This window comes from Balaenoptera acutorostrata, chromosome 11 (genome assembly GCF_949987535.1).
Source record: "Balaenoptera acutorostrata chromosome 11, mBalAcu1.1, whole genome shotgun sequence".
In the NCBI taxonomy this organism is placed as follows: domain Eukaryota; kingdom Metazoa; phylum Chordata; class Mammalia; order Artiodactyla; family Balaenopteridae; genus Balaenoptera; species Balaenoptera acutorostrata.
The window spans coordinates 39,832,990-39,840,127 of NC_080074.1; positions in this window are offsets into that span (position 1 = coordinate 39,832,990).

A 7,138-nucleotide genomic window follows, 5' to 3' on the forward strand; every position below is an offset into this window, starting at 1 on the left:
TACCACATCTCAGAACACAAATAACAAAAAAATTCTTAATATCAATCTAAAACACAATCCATATTTAAATTTTCCCAACAATCAATCATAACTTTTTTTTTCCAAATCAGAGCCTAGTCAAAATTCACATGTTTAATTTGGTTGTTATATTTTTCAGTCTCTTTTAATCTAAAAATCCTCACTTTTGTATTTTTTACAACATTGGTTTTTTTTTTTAAGAGGCCTGGTCAATTTTCCTGTAGACTATCCTACATTGGGGTTTTTCTGATTAAATCCTTATGGTATAATTTAATATGTTCTTATAGCCCCCTTATTTCTTATAAAATGATATCTGATCTAAGAGGCTTGATTAGACTCAAGCTGTTCATTTTCGGCAGAAATATATCATAGATAATGGAAGGGCACATAATGGAGGCTGTTCTATTATTTATGGTGCTGTGTTTGATCACAGAATTGAGTTACTGATTGTTGTTGATTTAAGGGAATATATGTTTTACACTGTTATAACTTTAGCACTAATAGGGGCTTGGCACGTGGCAGGTGCTCATAAATGTTAGGTGAATGAACAAATGAATAAGTGAATAATATAAACTGATTTTAAGTGATAGCTAACAAAAAAGAGGCAGTTGAGTTCTGATACACAAATTCTAGAATAGCTGGTTAGAGATCTAATTGAAGAAAGAAATTATTGAGTATTCTTTATAGTTTTAAATCTTATGTTTCATAATGAGAATATAATTTTCTACTCATTATTATTATTATGCCAGTGTTTTATTTTATTTTATTGTTTTGGCCATGCCACACAGCATGCAGGATCTTACTTCCCCCACCAGGGTTCGAACCCATGCCCACTGCAGTGGAACTGCAGAGTCTTTTTTTTTTTTTTTTTAGAAATTTCATGTAATGTCTGAAACATTTATATTAACATATTTCCATACAAATAACCCAAAGAAAGTTTAGTATTAGTTATTTTGTTTGTCTGTTTGTTTGTTTTTTTATACTGCAGGTTCTTATTAGTCATCAATTTTATACACATCAGTGTATACATGTCAATCCCAATCGCCCAATTCAGCACACCACCATCCCCACCCCACCGCAGTTTTCCCCCCTTGGTGTCCGTTCATTTGTTCTCTACATCTGTGTCTCAATTTCTGCCCTGTAAACCAGTTCATCTGTACCATTTTTCTAGGTTCCACATACATGTGTTCATATACGATATTTGTTTTTCTCTTTCTGACTTACTTCACTCTGTATGACAGTCTCTAGATCAACCCACATCTCAACAAATGGCTCAATTTCGTTCCTTTTTATGGCTCAGTAATAGTCCATTGTATATATGTACCACATCTTCTTTATCCATTCGTCTGTCGATGGGCATTTAGGTTGCTTCCATGACCTGGCTATTGTAAATAGTGCTGCAATGAACATTGGGGTGCATGTGTCTTTTTGAATTATGGTTTTCTCTGGGTATATGCCCAGTAGTGGGATTGCTGGGTCATACGGTAATTCTATTTTTAGTTTTTTAAGGAACCTCCATACTGTTCTCCATAGTGGCTGTATCAATTTACATTCCCACCAACAGTGCAAGAGGGTTCCCTTTTCTCCACATGCTCTCCAGCATTTGTTGTTTGTAGATTTACTGATGATGCCCATTCTAACTGGTGTGAGGTGATACCTCATTGTAGTTTTGATTTGCATTTCTCTAATAATTAGTGATGTTGAGCAGCTTTTCATGTGCCTCTTGGCCATCTGTATGTCTTCTTTGGAGAAATGTCTATTTAGCTCTCCAGCCCATTTTTGGATTGGGAACTGCAGAGTCTTAACCACTGGACTGCCGGGGAAGTCCCTATGCCAGTGTTCAGAAACATATTCTGATGTCATTTGCTTGGGAGAAGTGAAGAGTTTGAAATATTGAAATATTTCCTGTGGGGAAAAGGTCTTTTGGGGAAATAAAATAACAAAGTCTTGGAGAAATAAAATATTATTAACAAATTTGAAATTCTTCTCTGATGATCTTCTTCACACAATAGCAATAATATTATTATCAGGTAGAGTTCTTTGTTCCAGCACAGAAATTGACTCTACTTTTAAGCAAAAAAATCAATTTGTTAGAAGGATATGGGATAGTTCCCAAAATTGAAAAAAAAGCTAAGAAAGCAAGTAGTACAGGAACTGACGTAGGTGATGACAAGAATACTAGACAGTCTCTTTAGGGCATCATCATCTGGACAAATCAACTTTGTCTGCTAAATGCTAAAGAGAGCTAATCTGATTGGTTTCAATGGAGTTAAATCATTTTTCTGCTTGTTGTTTGTTACCTAGAATCTGAACACTTTTTTTTTTTCTTTTTTAAAGGGAACGCTATTTATTTATTTATTTATTTTGGCTGTGTTGGGTCTTCGTTTCTGTGTGAGGGCTTTCTCTAGTTGCGGCGAGCGGGGGCCACTCTTCATCGCGGTGTGCGGGCCTCTCACTGTCGTGGCCTCTCTTGTTGCGGAGCCCAGGCTCCAGACGCGCAGGCTCAGTAGTTGTGGCTCACGGGCCTAGTTGCTCCGCGGCATGTGGGATCTTCCCAGACCAGGGCTCAAACCCGTGTCCCCTGCATTGGCAGGCAGATTCTCAACCACTGCGCCACCAGGGAAGCCCCTGAATATTTTTTAATTGGGAACAATTCCCATTTAGTGAGTCATGTTGGGAGAAAGGACCATGCCACCCACTACAGAAGCTACATGGGGCTAACATTATCTCTTCCAGTTCTTCAGCAGTTAAGTCTTGGGCACCTGAGCTAGGCTTAACCAACCGGGCATTCAGACCAAGGACTTTGAATTTGGAGAAAATGTTGGGAAGTTGAGTTGTCCTCAGTAATGGTGGTAGAAGGGTCAGCAAACCTTATCTGTAAAGGACTAGATGGTAAATAGTTTAGTTATTGTGTGTACATATAATCTCTTTCCCATATTTGTCTTTGTTTGCTTAAAACCCTCTAAAGATGTAAAGGCCCTTCTTAGGTCACTGGCAGCCAGAGCAGCAGTCATTTATTTGCAGGCTTGATTGGGGCTGGAGGATCTGCTTTCAAGAAGGCTCATTCCCTTGGCTGGAGGCTTCAGTTCCTCACTAAGTGGGCCTCTCCAAAAAAGGTGCCTGAGTGTCTTCATGCATGATAGCCCAAGTCACACAGAATGAGTGATTCTAGAGAGTAATCGAGCAAACAAGACTGAAACCACAGTGTCTTCTATTACCTAATCTTAAGAGTGACAGATCATCACTTGTGCTGAATGCTACTGGTCACTCAGAACAACACAGGGACAATGTGAAGGCATGATAAATACCACAAGGAGGGGATCATTGGGGGCCCTCTTGGAGGCTGTTTACCACAGTTGTCACAACAATTACTATCTGGGGGTGGCACCAACAATGTCTTTCTATCAGAGTTTTCATATAATGTGATCTTGACTATGTTATTATTGCCGGGCTTACAGTTGTTCCTGCACATTTTATGGGTTCATTCTCTGGCCATCTCACTAATTCTGGAACCATTCAATGTCCTTTCCATAAATGTCTTTTCTGCTTATGGAAGTGTGGTGTGCAAAATTCTAAAATGCTCCCCAAGATTCTTGTCCCTGGTGTAAACGCCATGTATAATCCCCTCATCTTGAGTATTGAAAGGAACTGTGAATACAATGGATTTCACTCTTGTGATTACGTTATATGAAAAAGGTGAAGGAATTCTGCAGTTGTAATTAATGACCCAAATCAGTTGATTTTGTGTTAATCAAAGGCAGCTTATCCTGCTTGTGGGAACATAAAAATGGTGCAGATACTATGGAGAACAGTATGATTGTTGCTCAAAAAATTAAAATTAGAATTACCACATCATCTAGCAATTCCACTTCTGAGTATATACCCAAAGAATTTAAAGCAGGGTCATGAAAAGATATGTGTATACCCATGCTTATAGCAATATTATTCACAATAGCCAAAAGGTGGAAACATTCCAAGTGTCCACGGACAGATGAATAGAAAAACAAAACAAACCTTCAGAATACTATGCTAAGTGAAATAAGCCAGTCACAAAAGGACAAATACTGTATGATTCCTCTCATATGAGATACTTAGAGTAGTAAAATTCATAAAGACAGAAAGTAGAATAATGGTTTCTAGGGACTGGGGGTGGGATGGATGGAGTTACTGTTTAATGGGTACAGAATTTCAGTTTTTAAATATGAAAAAAGTTCCGTGGATGAAAGGTGGTGATGGTTGCACAGCAATGTAGATGTACTTAATGTCACAAACTGTATCCTTGGAAAATGGTTCAAATGATAACTTTTACATTATGTATATTTTAACACAATTAAAACATTTTTTAATTTAAAATTTTAAAGTGTGAAAAAATATATTTTTTTAAATAAAAGAGACTATCCTGAGTGGGCTTGAGTTAATGGGGAAAGGTCTTTTAAAGAGTGACTGGGCCCTTCCTGGATGGAGATTCTCCTGCTGGCCTGGACACCATGTCGTGAGCTGTATGGAGGGGCCATATGGCAAGGACCTGAGGGCAGCCTCTTGTTGTTGAGAGCAGCCTCTGGCTGATAGCCAGCAAGAATATGGGGACCTCCATTCTACAACTACAAGGAATTGAATGCTGCTAATGGCTAGTGAGCTCGGAAGAGTACCCCAAGCCTCAGTTGAGGGTACAACTAGCAACATCTTAATTTCAGCCTCAAAAAACCCTGAGCAGAAGACCAAGCAAAAATGTGTCAGACTCCTGACTCACAGAAACTATGATTTAAAAATCTGTGGGACTTCCCTGGTGGCACAGTGGTTAAGAATCCGCCTGCCAATGCAGGGGACATGGGTTTGATCCCTGGTCTGGGAAGATCCCACATGCCGCAGAGCAACTAAGCCCGTGCGCCACGAGTACTGAGCCTGCGCTCTAAAGCCCGCGAACCACAACTACTGAAGCCTGCGTGCCTAGAGCCCGTGCTCCGCAACAAGAGAAGCCACCGCAGTGAGAAGTCCGAGCACCGCGACAAAGAGTAGCCCCCGCTCGCCGCATCTAGAGAAAACCCGCGCGCAGCAACGGAGACCCAATGCAGCCAAAAGTAAATAAATTTTTAAAAATGTTTTAAAAATAAATTAAAAAAATAAAAATTTGTGTTGTTTTAAGCCACTAAATTTGTTGTAATTTGTTGCACAGCAATAGAAAACTAGTACAAATAGGCAGTGTCTTCTTTGCAATCAAGAATCCTAACTGGTTTATGTATCTACTCCTGGCTAGGGAAACTTGATAATTCCAAGACTCTGTGCAGTGAAACAAATAATCCTTCCTCCCTTCCAAGAAAACCTATGCATCACTATTAATAGAAGAGGGAAGGCATGCCAGATAGGTGAAATTAAAAAACAGACATCTACTATACTGTGTATGCATATGTGTGTATATATATAAAGATATTTAACTTAGAATAAGTTAACTAGTTATCTATGTATTATTTTATATCTAATTTCTCCCCAATTTTTAGTATTAACTTTTAACCACAAGTCTCCATCGTCTTAATAGTGGTATTCCAAATTTTCACTTATTTGTTATATTTAAGTTGTGATGGTGGAGTAGAAATAAATTTTCTCTGTAAATTCCAAGGAACTGTGAGGTCATTTAGACTAGCCAAACCCTTTGACTGAAGCATAATTGGGGATAACCCAGTAGGATACGCCTAATGCTCCAAGACACTATCAGAACAGACAAATGAGCAGAGGAAGAAAACAGCAGGACACACAGTCCTCATCATCCCATTAGCTTCCCTCTACAACACCAGCTGCCATTTAAACCAGTCTTTCAAATAGAAAGAAAAGGTGTTGCCCATTCTGGCCTAAACATATGAGGGCTTTGGTGGCTTGTCATTGCACTGATGATTTTTCAGTCTTTGAGAATTTTCTTTTAAAATGAGATAGATGGGTCATATTTTAAGCCTTATTAGCTAAGATCTTAATTCTCAGTTTATGCCAATGATGGATTACATCTGCTAATAGCAAGAATGAGTCACAGGATAAATGCGGAGGAGAGAAATTTTCAAAGACAAATTAAGCTTTCTTCACATTTTATCTAGGGCTATCTGAGCTACTCTGAACAGTTCTGTGTTCCTTTTCATCCCCATCATTTTAATGATAAATATGCCCCCCTTCTTTGTATCTAAGACCTTCCATTATAAAATTATTATTTCTCCAGTTTTGGATCCTGCTATGACTTTCTTGATGTTTTGTGTTCTGATACTATGTAACTGTCCCTCTTTCTGCCTTTATACATACAAAATTCCCACTTCCTTTCACACACACATCATGTTTGTGCCTGGCCAGTTCCTACTCTTCCTTGAGGATGAGTTCATGTATCACTCCTTCTCAAAGATCTCCCTGACAGGCTGTGCCTATCTGCCCCTCCCCTCAGCCCCCACCCCCAACCCAAAGTATACTCTTCTGTGCTTCAACAGTATACACTGCTTTAACTGTGTCCTTCCCTTTATCTGTATCCCTTTCTTTACCCTGTACAGTAATATATTCATTCGTGCTTATAACAGGAATGGGCCCTTCGTAAATTCTGTAAAAGTATTAGCTCTTATCATTGTATTAAAATTACCTATTTCAATACCAGTTTCCTCTACTAAAGTGTAAACTCCTTAACCTAAAGGATAACGTCTTATTCATTTTCTTAGTTCTTGGATTACAGTAGGTGATTAAGAAATGTTCATTGAAATGTAAGATGGTAAGAAACCATTATTTATTGAGCCCTGTGTCAGGCAAGATTTCTAAAACAGTCCCTCAGAGATGTCCTTGCTTTAATTCCTAGAACCTGCAAATAGGATATTATGATTAGGTTATTTTATATGGTCAGTTGACCTTAAAATAGGGAGATGATCTAATTTCAGCAACTTTTAAAAAGACACCTCTCTCAGGTTGGTGGCAGAAGGGGAAGTCAAGAGAGGAAGCAAAGCATGAGAAGGATTTGACACACTGTGGCTGGCTTTGAACATGGAGGGGGCCATGTGTAAGAAACAGAAAGAGGTCGCTAGGAGCTGAGAGTGATTCCCAGTCCACCACTAGCAAGGAAGTGGGGACATCAGTCCTGCAACTACAACTTAAACGAGCTCCCAAG